At 38.6% G+C, this 23,203-nt stretch overlaps 1 protein-coding gene and 2 non-coding genes across 4 annotated transcripts in view; 1 reads left to right on the top strand and 2 right to left on the bottom strand.

The window, feature by feature from the left end:
* The window catches only part of LOC109405268 (uncharacterized), a 314,995-nt gene that overhangs the window by 89,988 nt on the left and 201,804 nt on the right, over positions 1-23,203 (bottom strand). The gene's annotated exons all lie outside the window — the stretch shown is intronic.
* Positions 2,903-2,975, bottom strand: Trnak-cuu (transfer RNA lysine (anticodon CUU)). The gene has a single exon. It is a non-coding gene; the product is annotated as a tRNA-Lys (tRNA).
* On the top strand, positions 5,506-5,578 carry Trnak-cuu (transfer RNA lysine (anticodon CUU)). Its single transcript has one exon. It is a non-coding gene; the product is annotated as a tRNA-Lys (tRNA).

Raw genomic sequence — 23,203 nt, 5'->3', positions numbered from 1 at the left:
ATCGCTCCACAAATGCCGGTTATCGAAGCCCGATGTCAGCCATCCTTATATCAGTCTTCCTCCGTGTTCCTCCTTGTGTCCCATACTGTATCAAACCACCAGATGGTCACTGTGTGTGTGTACCAAATAGACCCGGGCTTCAGAAGGTCACAACGAAGATGGGCTCTGATCCAGTAGTGTTTTGTGTCGCCTACGTTCGCGACACCCACGTTCAGTCATAGCTTAAAGTAGGGCCCAGCCTCTCGCGTTAGTCGAGCGGCTGACCCCATTCGATCGCTCAGGCGTTGAAGTCTCCACCGATGACCACGGTACTCAACCCCGCTAGTGTGCTTGATAGCCAATCTAACATAGATGAGAACTGGTCTATCGACCACTTGGGAGGTGCATAAAAGCTGCACTAGTACACACCCTTGACCTTTGCTTTTGCGAAGTTTGAAGCTATAGTCAAGATGCCCGCAATACCAACCGTTATCACCAGTCTACGTTCTTTTCTGAGCGCTGTAAACTTCTATTAACAGTTTGTGCCGAGAATGCATCAATTTAGACGACCCTCGATGCGCTTCTGAGGAAGGATGTTTCGTTCAACTAGTCTTCAACGTGCCAACATGCGTTTGAGAAGATTAAGGACATTTTGAAGTCAATTCTACTACTAACGCACTATGATCCCAAACTGGAAATCATCATTGCTGCAGACGCATCAAAATCGTTTATTGAAGTAGTCGTTATGCATCGATTCCCTGATGTAAACTTGAAGTTAATCGCTCACGCTTCCCGTACTTTGACTCAAGCTGAAGTTGGTTACAGTCAAATATAAAAAAGGCTTAGCATTGATTTTCGCTTACCAAATTTCACGGCATGATCCTTGGACGAAAACTCAAGCTACAAACCGATTACCAACACTGCTGAGGATTTTCGGTTCAAAGAAAAGAATACCTTTGCATACAGCAAACCGTTTGCAAAGATGGGCGTTAACTCTGCTGTGCTACGACTTCAATATTGAATACGTTGCAACGCTGATGTGTTATCACGCCGGCCTGTTCACCAACCATACGAAACTGGACAAGGATTTCATCATTGCAGCTGTTCAGTTGGAAGGGGATATTCAAAATCCGTTAGACGAAGCTGCTGGAGTTTTATCTATACCTAACCTTCCAAATGGTTCAACAACGTACGTCTGCCCAGTTTTTCAGCAAGTAATTCGGTTCAATCAAGGAGATCGAAGTGTGCTGTGAAAAAGTGAAGACGTGGAATGTGGCTGCTCTGTCATTTTCTGCGGAAAAATCTTGTTTTTTTTTCCAAAGTGTTTGTAAAGTTTTTGAATTGGCTGTAGAGGAGCTGGTTTTCAAGACACCTTTCAAGTTGCTGTGGTAGCGGATTATTTCAAACACAACACAACGCTCGGAAAGCCGCCCCAAGGTTTGCTGACTTCACAAGTTTCAAGGTTTTGCGGTGAGTTGTCAAGAATTTCCGGACAACATTTGCTGAAGCCAGGAGTGCAATTACCGAATGATACCCATCATGGACCTTATGCACAAAAGGGTTTTCCTGCTTTTAGATTGCGCAGATACCGGTGAGTTAGTTCCGGTTGCATTATTCTATATTTGAGTCTTACCTATGATATACGATGTGTTTGTGTTTGGGATGCCGAGCCATTTGGGCTGCTATTTTGGTTGCTTTTTCGCCGTAACTTCGGTCAGCCAGTTAACTGAATTGACTTCAATTTTTGAACAAGACTAGATACTACGTATCTCACTGCGTTCATTAAATTTTGTCAATTGATTAAAAATTGACTGAGTTATAGCGGAAGGGTGCCCTAAACGGAGCCCCTGACGAGATGGTTTCTCTTCCCTATATAAGAACAAAACAAACAAGCAACAGTACAGCCTTGTACAACAGTATTGTACAAACACAAAATAATTACCATTTTGCTTTACAGGGTCAATACAGGTAATTTTTTAAAATATAGACATAATCAATTATATATTCACATATTGTGTTACGTGAAATAACATAGAACCCTCCAAATGTTCTATTTTATTTTTCACTTGGCCCTGGGAAAAATAACTCAGAACACTACAAATGCACAATAATGCACGATTTCACAAATTGACACTCACAAAACATAAATTTTCATGCAATACAACACTAAACATAAAATTTGGCCTGCTACCCTATTGGGCAACAATTTACGATCACAGGATGACGAGGTTTCGTATTTGTTCTAGGTCCATCAGTCATCCTGGAGTTTGTGTTTTGTATGCCTGATCTGCATTCTTGTTAACAGTCTTTGTTCTGTGTTCATAGCTTAATTTTGTCTAGGAAAACTAATCCTAATTGGCCATCCCGAATCGGGTTTTAATGCAAGACGGCTGCATTTTGATGTCCGTGCTAGGAACCGTTTGCCTGTCTTGCAGTCATTTATCGTTAGAAATGACCTGGAAGTATGCAACCGCTTTGGTTGCTAGGGCTATTTTTCTCCTGAGTTATGGAAGAACCCTATAAATGCACATTAAACTTGTGAGAATATTCACAAGTTAAAATCGAACATACAACAGAAAAATAAAACTGGTAACACAACCTTCACCAACGGAGAACGAAATTTTTGTGGATGATTGCAAAGCATCCACAAAAATTTCGTAAGGCTGTTTGTAGGTAAGATATTGAAAAGGCTGATTAACTTCTAGCCTAACTTAACCTGACTTATTTTTACTTAACGGTAACGGTACGGTAACTGCATCAAAATAATAAAGAAGCTCAAGCCACACCAATTAAGGTGACAAATCATCAAGAGACTATCTTTAACGCCTATCTAATTAACCTAAAATAATCTACACATAAGCAATCGCATCTTCAATACCTGTGTTACTATAAGGACAGCACAGTGGGTTTTTCAGTAACATGGCGCCCAACGTGGGGCCCGAACCCACGACCCTGAGATTAAGAGTCTCATGCTCTACCGACTGAGCTAGCCGGGCTCTGTGATAGGCCGTCCGGTATCCTTGGTTGATTCCGTCAAGGGGCTTCAATGCTCTGACTTGAGTCTGGTAAGCAAGGAGGGCTGATTGGTAACCAGCATAAGCCGGCGCTAGCTCGCCGAGGGCTCGGTCGATCGTGGCGTAGTCGGCTGGGGTTTGCCGCCGGTAATTTTGCTGCAACCAGCTAATCGCTGTGACCGCCACTCTTGTCGCTCTGGTTGCGTCCGAGAATTAGTATCGGTTTGTAAGGATTTTGAAGTTTCTCGCTCCTATTTAATTCGGGGACGCGCCTCTACCACGGCGCGTTTACCAGGCCCTCGACCGGAATTCCCAGTTTTTCAGCGACCAGCAGCCAATCGAATCGAACGTAATCCAGTCAACAACGTGAATCGCTTCCCCATGAACAGACAACCATTCGGGCCAGCACAAATTAACATGATAGAGCTGAACCAAGACAACGAGGAGGATCTAGATTTGGGGAATATCGCAGAGCGAGAAGCATTTCAACAGGGCATGGCCCTTCAAAATGAATTGGCAATGAGTGGCGGTGATGAGGTGAACGCGATACGAACACAAAACAGCTGGAGGGCAAGACCAGCGGACAGCGCTTTGGAAATTCCTGTAAGAGGAAGCAGCAACAGAGACTTAGCAACGGCCGTCGTATGCTGGCAATGTGATAGTCCGGGTCACACTTACCCTAGATGCCCTAACCCAAAGCGCTTCCTGTTTTGCTACAGCTGCGGTAAAAAGGGATGCACCACGCGGAACTGCGAGGCCTGCATTCTTCGTTGGAGACAATTAGATGTCAATACCGCCTCTCAGGTTCCGGGAAACCGGAGTTGGGAGAACCCACAATAAAGGGTGTAGGATCTCCCAACAAGACCGCAGTCCCTTTACTAAACAGCATTCCCGCTTTCAAAAAGGCGGATTCTATATGTATCAACGCAATCAACAATGACAACCGACCTTACGCTTCAATTTCCGTATTAGGACGTGAACTACGAGGACTCCTGGACAGTGGTGCAACCTGCAGTGTCATTGGAGGTTCCCTGTCCAAAATTGCCAATGAACTGGGTCTTCGCAAATTTCCAGTCGTAGGAGAAGTAAGGACAGCGGATAACTCTCCGCATGCCGTTTCGTTCTACTCTCACGACCCAATCACCTACAACAACAAGAACCGGATACTGCCGATGCTTTTCATCGAATCCATGCCACCGGTACTGATCCTGGGAATGGATTTCTGGGATAAATTCGGGATAAAACCTGTTATCTGCAGTATCACAGGTAGCTTGAATTCAAAAGAATCGATCGTTGAAACTTTAACAGAACGTCAACAAGAAGAGCTACAAACAACAATCCAGGCTTTCCCAACATCCGAGAATCAAGGTCGGCTAGGCAAAACGAACCTTTACCGCCACAAAATCGATACCGGCGACGCCCCTCCGTTCAAGCAGAAATACTATCCTATGTCCAAGTTTGTGCTAGATGATCTGAATAAAGAAGTAGACAGAATGCTGCAGCTAGGAGTAATTGAGGAAGCACTGTGCTGTCCGTGGAACAATGCCACAGTTGCCGTCAAGAAAAAAGACGGGTCCATGCGGCTATGCTTGGACGCCAGAAAATTGAATTCGGTACTAGTCCAGGAAGCATACCCCATACTACAAATCGCTTCTATCGTCAACAACCTAAGTGGATCGAAGTTCTTATCTTCGATCGATCTTGAGTCAGCATTTTGGCAGATACCCTTAGAAGAGGGATCGAAGCAAAAGACGGCTTTCACAATCCCTCAACGTGGCCATTACCAATTTACGGTTGTTCCCTTTGGACTATCAACGGCCAGTCAGGCTCTCTCGCGCCTGATGAACCATCTGTTCATAGATCTAGAACCTAAAGTGTTCGTTTATCTGGACGATCTCATACTGGCAACCGAATCTTTTGAGGAGCATGTGGCGCTATTGCAAGAGATCGCACGAAGATTGAAGGCAGCGGGGTTGACCATCAACTCGGAAAAATCACACAAAAAGCACTATTGACACTTTAACCCATCTTCATCATGCCTCTCGAGGATCAACATCGGTGCACTTCGCCCAGGACGATGCGGAGACAACTGCGATTTGGAGCAGCAGCCACTACTCAGTCCGTCCGACCCAGACCTGCTCTCGGGGACGTGTACGGCAACCTCCCGCTGTACAGCGCCTTCTTGATCACCGACGAGCGTACATACAGGATGACTGATTTGGGAATGGTCTTACTGAGTGACCACTATACGGATGTCCTGCTAGCCAGAAATGGGGAAACCAACGCGGACAGAACCCGGGCGACAAGAGTGGCGGTCACAGCGATTAGCTGGTTGCAGCAAAATTACCGGCGGCAAACCCCAGCCGACTACGCCACGATCGACCGAGCCCTCGGCGAGCTAGCGCCGGCTTATGCTGGTTACCAATCAGCCCTCCTTGCTTACCAGACTCAAGTCAGAGCATTGAAGCCCCTTGACGGAATCAACCAAGGATACCGGACGGCCTATCACAGAGCCCGGCTAGCTCAGTCGGTAGAGCATGAGACTCTTAATCTCAGGGTCGTGGGTTCGGGCCCCACGTTGGGCGCCATGTTACGTGAAATAACATAGAACCCTCCAAATGTTCTATTTTATTTTTCACTTGGCCCTGGGAAAAATAACTCAGAACACTACAAATGCACAATAATGCACGATTTCACAAATTGACACTCACAAAACATAAATTTTCATGCAATACAACACTAAACATAAAATTTGGCCTGCTACCCTATTGGGCAACAATTTACGATCACAGGATGACGAGGTTTCGTATTTGTTCTAGGTCCATCAGTCATCCTGGAGTTTGTGTTTTGTATGCCTGATCTGCATTCTTGTTAACAGTCTTTGTTCTGTGTTCATAGCTTAATTTTGTCTAGGAAAACTAATCCTAATTGGCCATCCCGAATCGGGTTTTAATGCAAGACGGCTGCATTTTGATGTCCGTGCTAGGAACCGTTTGCCTGTCTTGCAGTCATTTATCGTTAGAAATGACCTGGAAGTATGCAACCGCTTTGGTTGCTAGGGCTATTTTTCTCCTGAGTTATGGAAGAACCCTATAAATGCACATTAAACTTGTGAGAATATTCACAAGTTAAAATCGAACATACAACAGAAAAATAAAACTGGTAACAATTGCTCAATCATATAACAACAAAACTATCGGAGCGTTTGGTACGGTATGTCCACGCATCCTTCCTCCCCTGTAGATTCTAGAATTGCTTCGATTTTTATAATTTATTATTAAAATCTAGACAGTTCTAGAATCATCTTTGCGGTAAACACGACGCAGTAGGCCTGGCCGCTTTGATGCTTGTGTCATATTTTTGATATGCCGCAAGCATCAATACTGACAAGAAAAATTTTTGGGCGTAATCTAACCCAAAAATTTTCCAGGATGCTTTCTTGTACTGGCTGCGTCTGTGTTAGATTAGATTAGATTAGATTAGATTAGATTAGAAGTAGGGTGCCTGTACCAGTTATCGCACCACCTAAGAAAAACTATTTCTCAAAAACAAGAAGAAGACCGACGAATGTAAACAATAAGTCAAATGAATGATTAGTTTTCATACTTTACAGGAAAAATATAAAAACGGAGCCAAAACTACTTTTAGTATTTATTACGGCGTGTGCCAATGATAGGAACCCTGTACCAGTTATGGACACATTTGTTAATTTGGGTTCCACTTCGCACTATTTACATGCATTCCTTATGGGAGTTGCCATAACTGGTACACTATAGCGAAATAGGGTGCAAGGAGGCCGAAGAGTTAAGGAAAATGATTTATTTCTACCATAATTTGAGCAAATTGTGAAGTTTGAATGATTGCAATCATCTTTTGTGATCGTGATCTGTTGTTCACGATTTTTTTCTTGTTGATTTGTATCTTCAAAGGTTGAAAATCAACTATGGCGAATTTGAGGTACTATAGCCATAACTGGTACACTGAGCCTAATTCGGTTCAATCAGGATGGATGGCCATCAAGCGCAGTCATCATTGAAGATAAACGTGTTCGGCAATACCCTGAAGCACTTACGGTTGTGAAAGGATGTGTCATGGATCGCCTGGTTATAGCAGGTCAGCTTACACCAGCGCATTCTGAACGTTCTACAGCGAGGTTACCCAGGTATCGAAAGAATGAAAGCCATCGCTCGTAGTCATGTTTTCTGGCTGAAAATAGACAACGCAATAGAAGACTTCGTCAAGAAATGTAACAACTGAGCCTCTCATGCGAAGACACCAAGGAAGGTTCCTCTACAATCATGGCCACAAGTGTCTAATCCATTGGAGCGAATCCATATTGACTTCACTGTCGTCGTTTGTCATCGTTTCACATACCAAATGGCCTGCAGTCAAAATAGTTCGTTCTCCTACGTCATATGTCACCGAATTCCTGAACGAATTGTTTCTCGGTTCGGAGTTCCAGTTAATGTGGTATCAGACAACGTATCGCAGTTCACGTCGGAGTAGTTTGCAGAGTTCTGTAAAGAGACTGGAATACATCACCTTCGGACAGCGCCGTATCACCCACAGTCCAACGGTCAAGCAGAGAGGTTCGTGAACACCTTGTAGAGGTCACTGGTGAAGATTAACAATGGGGAGAAGTTTGCCAAAACACTGCAGGTATTTCTTCAAACTTAATGGTCAACTCCAAGTCGAACGCTGCAAGGTAAATCGTCAGATGAACAGATTTTCACATTAGGCGCTGAATTTTGTTGAGGACTACTAGTATCACTCACCTTTGGGGATGATTTGTGAAAAAATACCCGGATTTTTCACGTTTCCGAAATGCTCAATGTATGAGTTGCTATGGGAGCAGCGAACTTCCCCTTCGATTTTGTCCGTTTGTGAATTTTGTTAGATAACTGAAACCTCCATTTAGGTAGGATCCATTTCGGTAAAATTTGTTTAGGTCCCTTTATTTAGGCAACGTTACCTAAAGGGAATTTGATTATCTTCAGAGCAGTTGGAGTACTCAAGATTACAGAAAAAGTTGGTTTACGGGGAAAAAGCAGAATTAGGAGTTAAGGGACGTTTATGGAGTGATTAAGGGTTAAAAGTTTGAGAGTATCCGAGTACTCCCTGGAGTTTAGGTCATCTGATCTACAAGCGTAATCAGCGAACTATAAAATTATTATGAATGAAATTTATGCTTCCACAGCCTCTTGATGCTGTGTGTTTTCAAGTGCTGAGTTTGGTTGTCAGTTTGAGGATCTTCAAGAACTTCCTTGCGTATAGGTCATCGGATCTACCAATGATTCTTTGAGGTTCCCCAAGAACTCCCTTGAGTATAGCTCATCGAATCTACGAGGGGAGAGCTACTAGTTGTATCTAAGAGCATTAAAAATGTGGTTTATACTCATACAGCCTCAGGCATCTATGTTCTATCAAGCATATCCGAGAATTCCCTTGAGTTAAGGCCATCTGATATACAAGCGTAATCAGTAATCTATTGGAGCATTATGAATGAAATTTGAGCTTATATAGCCTCATGTAACTATATGCTGTCAAGTGGTGAGTTCGTTGTCAGTTTGAGGATATCCAAGAGCTTCATTGAATATAGGTCATCGGATCTACTAACTATTTGGTTGTCTCTAAGAAATTTACGATTATGGTTCATACTCGAATAACCTCAGGTAACTATGATCTATCAAGTTTTGAGTTCGAAGAATCTTTAAGGGTCTCCAAGAACTTTCTTGAGTATAGGTCATCGAACCTACAGTGTATCAAACAATTGTCCGTACAGCAAATTTTTTGTCAAAATAATTTTTCATTCAAATGTTAACTTTTTTGTGCGTCAATCAAGAACGCTGAAATTTTGACCAATCATGAACTAAATATTAAAGCTCCATTGGTAAAATTTTGAGCGAGATCGAATAAGTTTCCTGAAAGTTATAGAACTTTTAGTAAAACCTAAAAGATTTTTGAACACATTTTTAAAACATTATATCTCAATGTGTACTCGATGATTTTTATTTCCATATTTTATATGTTACATTTTAACCCTAAGGCTTTCATATGCAGCTATGTTTGAGGTTTTATATTCACTACAAAAAATATGAAAAATGTGCTTATGTAGCTGACGATGTTTAAAAATTTACTATATTTTGCACATATAATCTGCCAAACGTTTTCCACCAATAAAAGTGCATTGACTGAACGAAAAATCCATAGGACCTACTCTTCATATGTAGTTTAGTAGGTCCTGTATAAAAATGTTAAAAAAGTTGAAAACACTTGGCACTTTTATTGATCAAAATATGATAAATTTCCAAATGACACTCTGAACATATACAGATTTTTCATATTTTTTGTAGTGAATATAAAACCTCAAACGAAGCTGCATATGAAAGCCTTAGGTATAAGCTGTTACACAAAAAAAAAATTGAAAAAGTTTCATCAAGTACATATTGAGATATAATGTTTTGAAAATGTGTTCAAAAATCTTATAAGTTTTGCTTAAAGTTCTATAACTTTCAGAAAACTTATTGGATCTCTCGCTCAAAATTTTACCAATTTAGCTTTAATATATGGGTTATAATTGGTCAAAATTTCAGCGTTTTTGCATAACGTATAAAAAATTATAAACATTTAAATGAAAAATTATTTTGACCAAAAAATTACTGTACGGACAATTGTTTGATACACTGTATGTTCTATTAAGCATATCCGAGAATTCCCTTGAGTTAAGGCCATGTGATATACAAGCGTAATCAGTGATCTATTGGAGCATTATGAGTGAAATTTAGGCTTATATAGCCTCATGTAACTATATGCTGTCTAGTGGTGAATTCGTTGTCAGTTTAGGGATCTCCAAGAACTCCATTGAGAATAGGTCATCGGATCTACTAACTATTTGGTTGTCTCTAAGAAATTTACGACTATGGTTCATGCTCGAACAACCTCAGGTAACTATGATCTATCAAGTTTTGAGTTCGAAGAATCTTTAAGGGTCTCCAAGAACTCTCTTGAGTATAGGTCATCGAACCTATGAGGGCTACTAGTTGTATCCAAGAGCATTTTGAACGAAGTTTATACTCACACAGCCTCAGGCATCTATATTCTCTCAAGTGGTGAGTTCTATGATTGTATAGGAGTATCCGAGAACACTCTGGAATTAAGGTCATCTGATATACAAGTGTAATCAGTGATCTATTGGAACATTATGAATGAGATCTGGATGAGATCCTCTGAAACCCTTTCAAGCCCATCATAAACCTCCTGAAACGCCCTGAAACGCATTAAAACGCTCTGTAACGCCTTGAAACGCTTTGAAACGCCTCTTAAACCCCTATAAAACCTCCGGCAAAATCATCTAAGAGCGTCTGAAGCCCCCAAAAACCCCTGTGAAACCTCCTGAAATACCCTGAAACGAACAGAAACGCATTGAAACGCCTCTTAAATCCTCAAACTTTAGTGAAATTCACCCGAGAGCCCCTGAAGCCTCCTAAGATCCCTGTAAAAACTCCTGAAACGCTTAGAAACGCTCTGAAACGCATTATGGGTCATTCCATATGAAGTGACCGAGAAAATGTGAAAACTTGCAACCGACCATCACGGATTTGAACCAAATTTGGTTGAAACATTTGTTTAGATGGAAAAAGAAAAAAATCCAAATTTTGGTGCCGATCGGATCACCCCTCGGCCCGTGGCAGCACCCCTCGTTTTGGCCGATATGAAAATGATCCTCTCTTTCTTTTATTTTTATCATTGAAACGATTGCACCTACACATTTTCGACCTTCGGCTTTTTTCAAGGAAATCGTTCAGGGAATCCAGAAAAAATATTATTTTTTCGATACAGTGTTGCCAGATATCATATTTTTTAATTTTAAAACTAAAAATCGATTTTTCTCAAAATACGTATATTTTGATTTTTAAAATTTTGATTCCATCGTGTTTATCTGACGTTTTTCGATCGAAAAAGCTTAACTCCCCAAGGTAATTTGCATCGTTCCTAAAATATAGCGTTTTTAAGAAAAAATATTCAATTTTTTATAAATTTATTTTATTATTTATTTTATAAATAACGTTTTGAGACGCTTTGAAACGCCTCTGAAATCCCTCTAAATCCTCCGTAAAATTTACCCGAAATACTCTGAAACCTTAAACCCAAGTGAAACCTCCTGAAACGCATTGAAACGCCTTGAAACGCTTTGAAACGCCTCTGAAACCCTCATGAAACCTCCTTGAAATTCTCCTACGATCCTCTTAAGCCCCCTCAAATTAATCGGAAACCTTCTGAAATGCCCTGAAACACCCTGAAACGCATTGAAACGCCTCTGAAATCCATCTAAATCCTCCGTAAAATTTACCCGAAATACTCTGAAGCCTTAAACCCAAGTGAAACCTCCTGAAACGCATTGAAACGCCTTGAAACGCTTTGAAACGCCTCTGAAACCCTCATGAAACCTCCTTGAAATTCTCCTACGATCCTCTTAAGCCCCCTCAAATTAATCGAAAACCTTCTGAAATGCCCTGAAACACCCTGAAACGCATTGAAACGCCTCTGGAATCCCCATGAATCCTCCGTGAAATTCACCTGCGAGGTTCTGAGGCCCCCTTAAACCTCCTGAAACGCCCTGAATGGCATTAAAACGTCCTGAAACGCCTTGAAACGCTTTGACACGTCTCTAAAACCCCTATGGAACCTCCGTGGAATGCACCTGCGAACCTCTGAAGGCACCCTTAATTTTCCTGAAATATTATGAAAGGCCACGAAGCGCCCTTAAACGCATTGAAACACCTAGCAACGCTTTGAAACGCCTCTGGAACCCCATGAAACCTCCGTGAAAATCACTTAAGAGTTTCTGAAGCACCATAAACGCCTGAAACGCCTCTGAAACACAAATGAAATCTATGTAAAACGCACCTCAAAGCCTCTGGAGCCCCCTAAAATACCTCTGAAACGCCCTGAAACGCTTGGAAACGCCTCTGACCCCTCCCCCCCTAAAAACTCACTTGAAAAACCTCTGACACTCTCACTTTTAAATCTGAAAGCATTGACCCCCTCCCCTTTTGCATCTGCAAGCCATTTGGCCTTCTCAAACTTCTTTGCAACCTTGAAATCCATTTAGGTTATGAACAGAATACATTTAGGTAATGAATCCATTCAGGTAAAAATGCTATTTAGGCAGTCCCGACTCGTTACCTAAATGGAGGTTCGGGTGTACGGTGTTTGGTAAAGTTAGGCTTGATTTGTACTCATTGATATTGAGTTCCCCTTAGAGACACTATCACTGCCAATGAAGTAGTCGTCCATGATCCTGGTTATCTATGCAAACAGGGAGGCCACCTGAGGGTTGGCACAGGCCGTTATGGGGGCTGAGCTCAGATCCGGATCAGTGCTAATCAGGAGAGTTCATCTACTGAACCTATTTACTTCCACCCAGTTATTTGCCCAAGCCGGTTACGTCTAGGATATGCGGAAAACTTTGTCCAAGACCGCACATCGATCCCACTCTTGTGAAAAATGTAATGCACTTGGTACTTCTAGCCAAAACGTGAGTTTTTTTTTGTAGATGTTACTCTTTTACATGGTTATTATTGCGCACCTTCAGGTGATCTATACGTTATAACTATAAGTTTTTGGCACATCAAGGCTATATTTTAACATCATCGGTTACAATGTTTAACTAAAATTCGTTCGAAAAAATAACCAATCGCACCCAAATTTGGCATAGTTTTTTTGAACGATAATATGAATAATAAAAGCTTTGTTCTTGTTCCCGATTCAATTTACTAAATTTCAATTTTCGCATAGAGAAGTGTAGAATTAGCTATAAGTTAAAATACACATTAATAAAAACAAAAAAAAAATTCGCATACCTACAACGTTGACCCATTAACAATTTCTTAATGATGAACTCATTGAACCGTTGCATGTAGCTACTGAACGTTCGATTCAGACCAAGGACAAGTAAACGGTCGCCTTAATTAATTGAATGCTCAGCCGTTATGTTTACCTTGAGATTAAGTGGATGCAGTCGTATTAGCGGCACGCGCGCTAGCAATTTTTGTTGTGCTTAACCGCACGTCCAATTTTCCAACATCTTCACGCCCAGACAGCTCGGCAGGTGCTTTTACCATCTTCATCTTCACGTCTCGTTTTGGGTCCTTCGGAAATAGGCACGAGACACAGAGAGGTAGGGCGTGTTTCGTAACCATTATAACCGCAAAATGCTTACACACCTGTGCGGTGATCTGACCTTCGTTTTGAGGTGACATGGATCCAACTGTCAGTTCTTCTTTGCGGCGGGATAACACGCCCCAGAGGAGGGCTAGTGCAATTTATTAAGACAACAACCGGGCGAATCGAGTGTCCTTGTCAGCCGAACGGAAACCCTTTTTACACGGCACTTTTCAACAAATTAGCAAGATATATCATTAAGAAAGATAGGTCACGTTCCAAGAAGCACTTTCTGAGGAGGGTAAAAAGCGTGAAAGGCGCCAGAAAATATTGTTCCACCGCAGACAAAACTGCTACGCCAGTAGGTGGAAGAATGTTGAAAGGTCCCTCCAATTGGCCGTATGAGTTATGGAAAACGATATAATTTTTTTCTTCCTATTGTTGAATTTGAATTGTCATGTGCCATATGGCACCGGGATCCTATTTGTTTACATGAATGCTATTAATTCATGTGTTCTTTCGGTGCCCCACACAAGCGGTACATGAAAGTGGCATCAATTGCGGTTGGATGAGTAGCTGATATTACTCGGAAGGATTCACCCAAAAAAAATAAAACCATCATTGAAAAATTAGTTTCAACTGAGTGCGTAAAACGTGTCATATGTCACATAGTCGCCGTCCACCAGGAAAGCAAAACTACATTATAATCATAACCTTCACAAACCCGAGCATTATGGTTTTGAAATTCAGGCCCAAAAAGGATACAATCGCGACCACAACGCCAACATCGGTCTTCTAACCGAAAGGACAAAAAATGGGATAATAATTGCAGGGAGCACGCGCCCCTGGACTCTATATTATTGGCTGTAATTAAATTAATGATGTCAAAGCGAACTGTACAATACACGAGAACGGAACGTTTTTTTTATCGACTCGCGGACCATATTGATGGCAGGACGCGAAATGCATCGCGTTTATCCGAAGGAGGGTCCGAAAGAGGTTCAATTGCAGTGGCTTTTGTCGCGCATTATGCTCGTCCTGTAACGGCGGAACGACAAATTTTGTGCACATGGGTTTCCTATTCTGTACTGGGGTTCACATTGGAAATGCAAACAGCGTAAGTGCAACGAATTTAAAACAGTAACAGAATGGCTATTGTGTGCAACTGACCCCTTTGTTCGATGCAAATGATAAAAATGAAACTCTCACATATTTTATGAACTGATTGGAAATCAAAGAACGGTCGATAAAAGGTGTGCATACAAAATATCTTACAAGCAGTGTTTAACTTCGATGTAACGGATTCATTTTCTCGATTTTAAGAAAAATACAATTTTCACAATTTTCAAAGATATTGGTCGTTCAACAGATGGCCAGCCAGTGGCGTAGCTAGGAATTTGGGGCCCGGTGCGGGAGCAAATTTGAGGGCCCTCATGAAAATTACAGATGTACATATTTTACAATGATAATTCTATACATTTAACTCTCGAGTGATCGCGCTGTTATATTTTGTACAACACGTTGAAAAAATCGCGAATTTCGTACTCAGTATTAGCGTAATACTGGCAGTGGTGATCAACTAACTGACGAAAGGTAAAAAAATATTTTATTTTTATTTTAATTATGTCAAGTTTTTTGTTTTAACATTTTTCAAAGAATTACATCAATCCTTCGGGAATTAAGTAGAAATTACTTTACCGTTTTCATTAAAAAATCTTTCTTGAAGAATACTTTATCTTCATGAATATTTTAATTGATTAATGCATGAATGTCATTAAGTATTTCTCTAACCATTCCTACAGGAATTCCTACAGTGTTGTTTCTGAGGATGTTTTCAAAAGTACTTCAGAGTACTTCAAAAGATTCTTGAGTATGCTTCATCGAGTGTTTCTCGAAACACTTTTGTTCAGGATATTTGTATTTGTTCAGGAAGTCCACCAGGGATTCTATCAATAATATCTCTGACAATTCATAGAACTCTTGAGAAATTCCAGAAAAAAATACCACAAAAAATTCTACAATGATTCCTTTAGAAGCAAATATACTACCAAGAAATTACATCTGAATTCCTCCAGATGGAGAAGTCCTTCTAAAATTTCTTCAAACATTCCTCCATGATTTATTCAGGAGATCCTGTAGGAGTTATTTTACTATCCATCAACTCTAGGACATTTCCCAAGGATTCCTTCAGGAATTTAAACTAGCATTTCTCTGGAACTCTTCTAAAAAATCATTCTAAGTTTTCATCAAGCATCTCAGTCAAGAATTTCAGGTTTTATTAATCATTCCCCTAAAAATTTCTCCGAAATAATCGTTTAAAAAATCTCTGAGAATTCCTGGTAGGGTCAAAATGTTTTTAGTAATCTTACAATCCCAAATTAATACTATTCGAAAAAAAAGCGATTACGGCACCGATGATTAGGTAATTCTTGAGGAATCGCTTCAAGAATTTCTACGGGATGTTTTCCAAGAATTTCTTAAATATTTTTCCAAAAAAAACTCTTGAAAATTGAGGGGGTAAAGCAAAAAAAGAGTAAGTGACAAAAACCCACTTTAGAGTGAATGAGGTTTAAAGTTTTTCACCAATTTTTCATCTCATACAAAATGTATAGAGTTTCAAAATCGACCCATTTTTTTTATTGTTATTTTTCTAATCATCGTAAAAATAATCTTAAAAAGTTGCTGAAAACTTGAAACCGGGAAATTGTTTTGGTATGCTCAACTGAAAATCGTCAAAATGGTCACTTACACCCCTTTGATTCTGGGCCCCTCAATTATCAAAAGATTCTTTCAGAATTCCTTCAAGGATCTTGTAATAAACTAATGCAAAGGTTTCATCTATCGAATAAAGCATTCCTTGTTTAATTTATTCAATAAATTTTCTAGGGATTCAACCGATGATTACTTTTGAGATTTATCCAGGGCTCACTTTAGGAATTTTCCATCGTTTTAGTCAAAATTTTAAAGAAATTCCTTCAAAGAGGCCTTTAGAAATTTTTTCTAAAGATTTCTTTAGTAATTCATCCAAATAAATGCTCTTGCGATTTCTCCAAAGATTCGTTCAAAATTTATTAAAGTATTCTCTTAGAATTTCTTAAATTGATTTTATTCATCCATTCTTAAACTTTTAGGACGCGTGCCTGTTTGAGCCTAAAAATACAACGTGCTCGCGCTGTATACGACGAGCAAGGTATTTGGCAATGTAGTACTTTTTTACAACGGCGCGCATCCTGAAGTGTTAAACTGCTTCCCTAAGTATTTTACAAATGATTTTGTACAAGATATCTTTTGGGATTTCATTAATGCAAGGATTTCTCCATGTATTTGTGTAATTACTTCTGCAAGATTTTTTCGAAGATTTTTAACACAAATTCCTCTAAAAAAATCTATAGGCATTCCTGCAGAGTATTTGAGTGTTTTTTTTTTTTTCTAGAAATGCTTAAGAAATTCCTCCAATTATTTATTCAAGGATTCAGGAACTCCTTCTTGGAAATTAAAAAATATATAAGATTTTTTTTTCAAGAAACGTTTTTGGAATTAGCTTTGTGATATTTTTAGGAAATTGTTTGTGAACATCTCTGGTAATCACCTTATTTTTTGTAACTTCCTTAGGTAATTCCTTTGAGATTTTCTTCGGCCATTCGGTTTCAAATTCTTGGATTTTTTTTAATAACAATAGTGTATCTCATAGAACTGCAAAACCAGACGGAAACTGCATAACATACGGAATTCCCAAAGTAATTAAAAAAAAAAATCCAGAGGAATTACCAAAGGAATTTTCTGAGGAATTACCGGAGATGTTTTTAAAACATTGCCTCTTAAATCTACGGAATTTTCCAAGTATCTGTCGAATGAATTTCTTAAGGAACTATTGAAAGATAAACCAAAGGAAGCAAAGGGAATGCCGGTGAAACCCCGTAGAAGTTTCTTGATAAATTCTCAAAGCAATTGCCCAAAGAATTTCGAAAAGTAATGATATTCAAAACTAATAACCAAAATCAATTTCGAATATTATTGCCGAGAAATTTCAAAAGAGTCACCAAAGCAAATTCCGAAGGAATTTCCGAAAGAGTTTTTAAAACAATTTCTAAAGCAAATGCCAAATTAATTAACCAAAACCAATCCTTTAGGAATTAGTAAAGAAGTATCCAGGAGAGTGTTGACATTTCCCAAAGTAATTACCCAATGATTTTTCAAACGAATTGTAAAAAAAACTAGCGAAAGGTTGCAAACAAAATTTCTAAAGAAATTTCGAAGAACTAAAAATCTGAAATTCGTAAAGTAATTGCTGAAGCATTTTCGAGAATTCATTGAAGATTTCCCAAAGGAATTGTCTAACAATTTCGCAAAATAATTGCTGCATAAATTTTCATTTATACTTCTAACGGGAATCCTAAAAAACTTGAGATTTTTTTTACCAAAGGAATAGCGAACTCAATTTTCAACACAATAGCTGAGACAGTTTTTAAAGGAATTGCCACAGAAATTTTCTAAAAATAATGCAGAATGAAATCAGAAAAAATGCTCTGGGAATTCCCAAAGGAATTTCCGAAGAAAATTTTCTGAGTAATTTCAGGATTAAATATTCATTAATTAATTGCTGCACTGATTTCCAAAGTGATATCTGAAAAAATAAAAAATAAACCGATGAAATACCTCAGAAATTCTAATAAAAAAAAATAAAACGTCCTTCAAGAGTTCTCACAAATATTCCTCCAGGAAATTCTACTGATATTCTTTCAATGAATCCTTTAAGAATTCTTACAAGGTTTCCATTAGGAATTTTTCTATTGATACCTTTAAATATTTATTAAACGATAACACCTGTTTCGTCCGGATTCACTTCGCGAAACTTATAAAAATGTTTCTAACGATTTCATCAAGCATTTGTTTCAAGTGAAAAACCCCAAGAACTCTTTATTGGATATCTCTTACGATTTATCTAGGAATTACTTCAAGGGCTTCTTTACAAATTCCTCCAAGATTTCCTTCGAAAGTTGCTACAGCGCGCAACAGCGATTGCTTCGGAAACTCCTCAATGAGTTTCTGAAGCAATTTCTTCAATTATATGTATTCCGAAGAATTCCATAAAAAGTATCTTACAGATTTTCACTAATGATTCTTTTGAGGCTACCTCACATAATCACTTCAGCAGCTTTCCAGAAGAATCCTTTTGGAATTCCTTCATAATTTATTAAAGAAATTTCTCCAAGATTTTCTTTTTGCAATGCCTTTAAGAAAGTCCAGTGAAGAATAAATCTTTTTCTTCAAGAATTTTTTTTAAGCTACATTACAAAGATTCGTTCAGGGATTTCTAAAAGTTTTCCTTCAGATTTTCTTTCCATATAGGTATTCTTTTAAAGATTTTTTTTTTCGATTTGTTCCAAAGATTTTGAGGGGAATTCTTTGAGAAATAAATTATGCATTTCATCATTAGCTCTTCCAAAAATCTCTTTGTTTTCAAAATTTCTTTAGGATTTCTTTACCTAAATCCCCAATGTATTCCTTGTAGTACTGTACTAGCTTCATAGTACTGTAGTAATCCTTCAAGAATGTCATCAAAGATATCTTCAAAATCAACCCAATGGCTCTTTCCGAATACATCTTAGGATTCATCAATACGATTTTACAAAGATTCATTTAGAAATTCCTCCAAAAATTCTTGCAAACATTTCTACAAGAATTCCTCCGAGAATTCCTTCACAATTCCTTTAGAAAATTTTCCAATGATCCATTCAGGTATGGAAATTCATTAAACATATTTTCCATGAGGAACTCTGCTACTTTTCTCGAAGTGTTCAAATCGCCCATCAATATTTTCTTAACGTCTCGTCATAAATTTAGGCAAAATACATTAACAAAAGAAAACACGGACTCATCACATCATTCTTTTCTGTCCATTTCGTTGCAATAATACCTATCGAACAAAAGTTCTAACGTGAATCACTCGCTTATTTTCCGCTCAAACTGCCAATTGATGGTCGAAACTGTTCGGTATCCTTTGAGAGAACTTGCAGAAATTGAAAGCAAACTCGAAGGGTCAGGTTGACCTATTCACCTTAATCTGATTTCATCCCTCGTTTGCGGACCGGACTGACTGAGCTGGACTGATGGCGCTATAGGTATGCAGCCATAAAGTGGATGTTACATCAGGCAGCAGAACTGTTCCACTCTCATCAATCTGACCGTTCTGGAGAATCAATCAATTGAATAAACAGAAACGGAATGAGTTTCTGGCTTTTAATAATATGTCTGCGGATTAGATGACTTATCATTTTAACATCATATAGGAAGTCAAACAGCTGCTAGTTCCAATAACTGTTATAGAGCAATCAAGAATCAATGGGATGTTCTGTGTATTCTACATCTACAGGTTGTGTTTTTCCACCGCTTCCCAATAGCCAAAATGAAATGCCTGAAAGACATTATCTAATCAATATAACCTTTATACTATACATCCAACGGCAGCGAAAGCCTTTCCAATTTCGGATGAATCATGTTTCCCTGGAAACTGCACACAAATGTCTTGCACAAGCTGCAGCTCACTAGCGACCAAAAATTTCGCCAGAAACCTCTTCAACGGAGAGACTCAGTTTATCGTAGATGCTAGGGTGATCCAAAAAGCAAAATCTTTAAATTAAGGTTTGCGATTATTTTTTAAAATGACAACCGTTACCTAATCTAGGAGTTTTGTTAAGCACTGTCTTTAGATAAAGCCTGTATCCGGAATAATTGGGACACAGAAGTACGGCTGTAACTCTGTAATGAATCGGTAAAATTGATCAAATAATTGACTGATAACTCTTTGGTGTATGTTTATTATTTGTGCCAAATTTCATAAAAATCGATGCATTACTTTTAACTATGGATAAAAAAACAAACAGACGTGGTTCTGAGCATTTTGTACAATCATGACCAATTTTCATTCGCATAGTAGATGGTTATTTTACACTACAGCTCAAAGTTCTGTGATGATAATTATGATATTTCGTTAGCAGTTATGATACTTATAGAGACACTTTCTTGCAAAATTTCACCAACTTTTATCAATTGGTTTGAAAGCTACTGGTGTTGATAGGGGTGAGTGTTAGTAAAAATTTTTCGTGTTTTTCATGTGCGGTGTTTGCCTATTCATAACTTTTGAATTTCTCTGCCAATTTTCATGAAATTTTCACAGAAGGTAGTTGATTATGTGTATATTATGTCTGCAAAATTTGATGATTATTGGTATAATACTTTCAATAGTATAATCGAAACAATAATGGATGCTGAATAATTGCTGTCCGAGGGGCCAAAATCACGTTCAGTCCCAAAACATGCTTCGACTATAAAATTGTTGATAGAGCATCGATTTTTTTGAAAATTTTGCCTATGCAATGAATGTAAAACTAGGGGCTGTACAAAATTCAATGGCGCACATTCTACTCTTTCATTGCTACAACAAAAAGTACTGCACCGTTTCACATGAAGGTGAAATGAACACATCTTAATATGTTATAAGGCCAAATTTATGCAATTTTCATGTATCTATTACAGATTTACAGCTGTATTTCTGTGTCCCGATTATTGCGGATACAGGCTTTAATCTTTTTTTTTCTCAATATTTTTTTTTACATTCTTCAACATAATCTAGGTGTTCTGTGTATTGAAACACACTATCATCCTAATTTGGTAAAATAAATTTAAGCTATTATCAATACTAATTAATAACATATTACATTTCATTTGCTGTAGCAGTTAAGATTTTTTGCAGGCTTTATTTTTCACCTGCGTGTCAGAAATAAATTTTTTTAACTTATCCTAGCCCTAACCTAACTTTAACTAATTATACAAAGAACTAATCGTAGCAATAGAAGACTGCAACAATTTTTGACGAACGTTTGCAATGATTTTAGTCGACATCTGTTCCAATGTTTCAATATTAGAAATTTGATGCAACTCATTAGTGCTATACCAGGGCGGCAACTTCAGAATCATTTTCAAAATTTTATTTTGAATCCTCTGAAGTTGCTTCTTTCTGGTATTGCAACAGCTCGACCATATTGGGACAGCGTACATCATAGCCGGTCTGAAAATTTGTTTATAAATCAAAAATTTGTATTTGCGACAAAGTTTTGATTTTCTATTAATAAGTGGATACAAACACTTAATGTATTTATTGCACTTAGTTTGAATACTTTCTATGTGATTTTTAAAAGTTAAGTTTTTATCTAGTAAGAGCCCTAGATACTTAATTTCTTCCGACCAATTTATTGGAGTTCCCCTCATAGGGACACCATGTCTACTTGAGGGTTTCAAATAAAGAGCTCTTGGCTTATGTGGGAATATGATAAATTGAGTTATGAAAGCATTTGGAGAAATATTCCATTTTTGCAAATAAGAAGAAACAATATCTAAACTTTTTTGCAATCTAGTACAAATGACACGCAAACTTCGCCCCTTGGCTGAGATACTTGTGTCATCTGCAAATAACGATTTTTGACATCCCTGTGGCAAATCAGGTAAGTCGGAGGTAAAATTATTGTATAAGATTGGTCCCAGTATGCTGCCTTGTGGAACACTAGCTCTTACAGGTAATCTATCTGACTTGGAATTTTGATTGTTTACCTGAAGTGTTCGATCTGATAAATAGTTTTGAAAGAGTAAATAGTCAAGAAGTGTTACACCAGTGAAGTAACCTTCAGATTTATTGGAACGAATGAAATTCGTTACCCGTAAAAGTTGATGAGTAGTCGAATGTCCATGGCGGAATCCGAACTGCTCATTGGCAAAAATAGAATTTTCATCAATATGAATCATCATTCTATTTAAAATAAGCTTTTTAAAAAGATTACTGATAGATGACAGTAAGCTAATTGGATGATAACTAGAAGCTTCGGCAGGATTTTTGTCAGGCTTCAAAATTGGAACAACTTTAGCATTTTTTCATTTTTCAGGAAAATATGCTAACTGAAAACATTTGTTAATATATTAACTAAAAATGATAGGCAACTTTCTGGAAGTTTTTTGATGAGAATATAGAAAATTTCGTCATCACCCGGAGCTTTCATATTCTTAAACTTCTTTATAATAGATCTCACTTCGTCCAAATCAGTGCCCAATGAATTGTCGAAAATGTTCTCATGATTGAGAATGTTTTCGAATTCCCGAGCAACCTGATGTTCTATTGGATTAGTGAGACCTATACTAAAATTATGTGCACTTTCAATCTGTTTGGCAAGTTTTTGTGCTTTTTCAGAATTAGTTAATAATATTTTGTTATCCTCTTTCAGCGCAGGAATAGGCTTCTGAGGCTTTTTCAAAATTTTTGTCAATTTCCAAAACAGCTTAGAGCCGGGGTTTAATTGAGAAATTTTATTTGCATAATTTTGTTTCTCAATTCGGTGAATCGTTTTTTAATTTACTTCTGAAGATCCTGCCATATTACTTTCAAAGCAGGATCTCGAGTTCGTTGGAATTGTCTTCTTCTCACGTTTTTTAGATAATCTATCAATAAGCGCCCCGGAAGCCGTTGTAAAACGTTCTACACTGCCAGGAAAATATCGTTTTTGGGACACAGAATAAGCGTGATAAAATTTTTGGTTGATTTGAAGGATCTCGAAGGACATTCTGCGGAAATTTTTGAAGGAATCCCTGAGGAACTCCTGAAGGAATTTCTGGAGAGATTCCCTTGAGAAATTCCTAAGGAATTCCTAGGGATATTCCTTGAGGGATGCCTAGGGGAATTCCTGAAAGAATACCTTGAGGAATTCCCCGGTGGATTTCCTGGAGGAATTCCCGGAAGAATTCCTGGAGGAACCCCGGAGAAATACATTAAGGAAATCCCGAAGGTATTGCTGGAACAATTCCTAGAGGAATTCTCGGATGAATACACGGAGCAATTTCCTAAAGGAACTCCTGGAGGAATTCGTAGAGGAACGTCCAGAGGAATTCGTGAAGAAATTTTCAGAGGAATTCCCGGGGGAATTCCTGGAGGAATCCCCGGGGGAATTCCTGGAGGAATCCCCGGGGGAATTCCTGGAGGAATCCCCGGGGGAATTCCTGGA

Source organism: Aedes albopictus, chromosome 3, assembly GCF_035046485.1.
Source record: "Aedes albopictus strain Foshan chromosome 3, AalbF5, whole genome shotgun sequence".
Classification (NCBI taxonomy): domain Eukaryota; kingdom Metazoa; phylum Arthropoda; class Insecta; order Diptera; family Culicidae; genus Aedes; species Aedes albopictus.
This window is presented reverse-complemented; position numbering and strand designations above follow the sequence as displayed.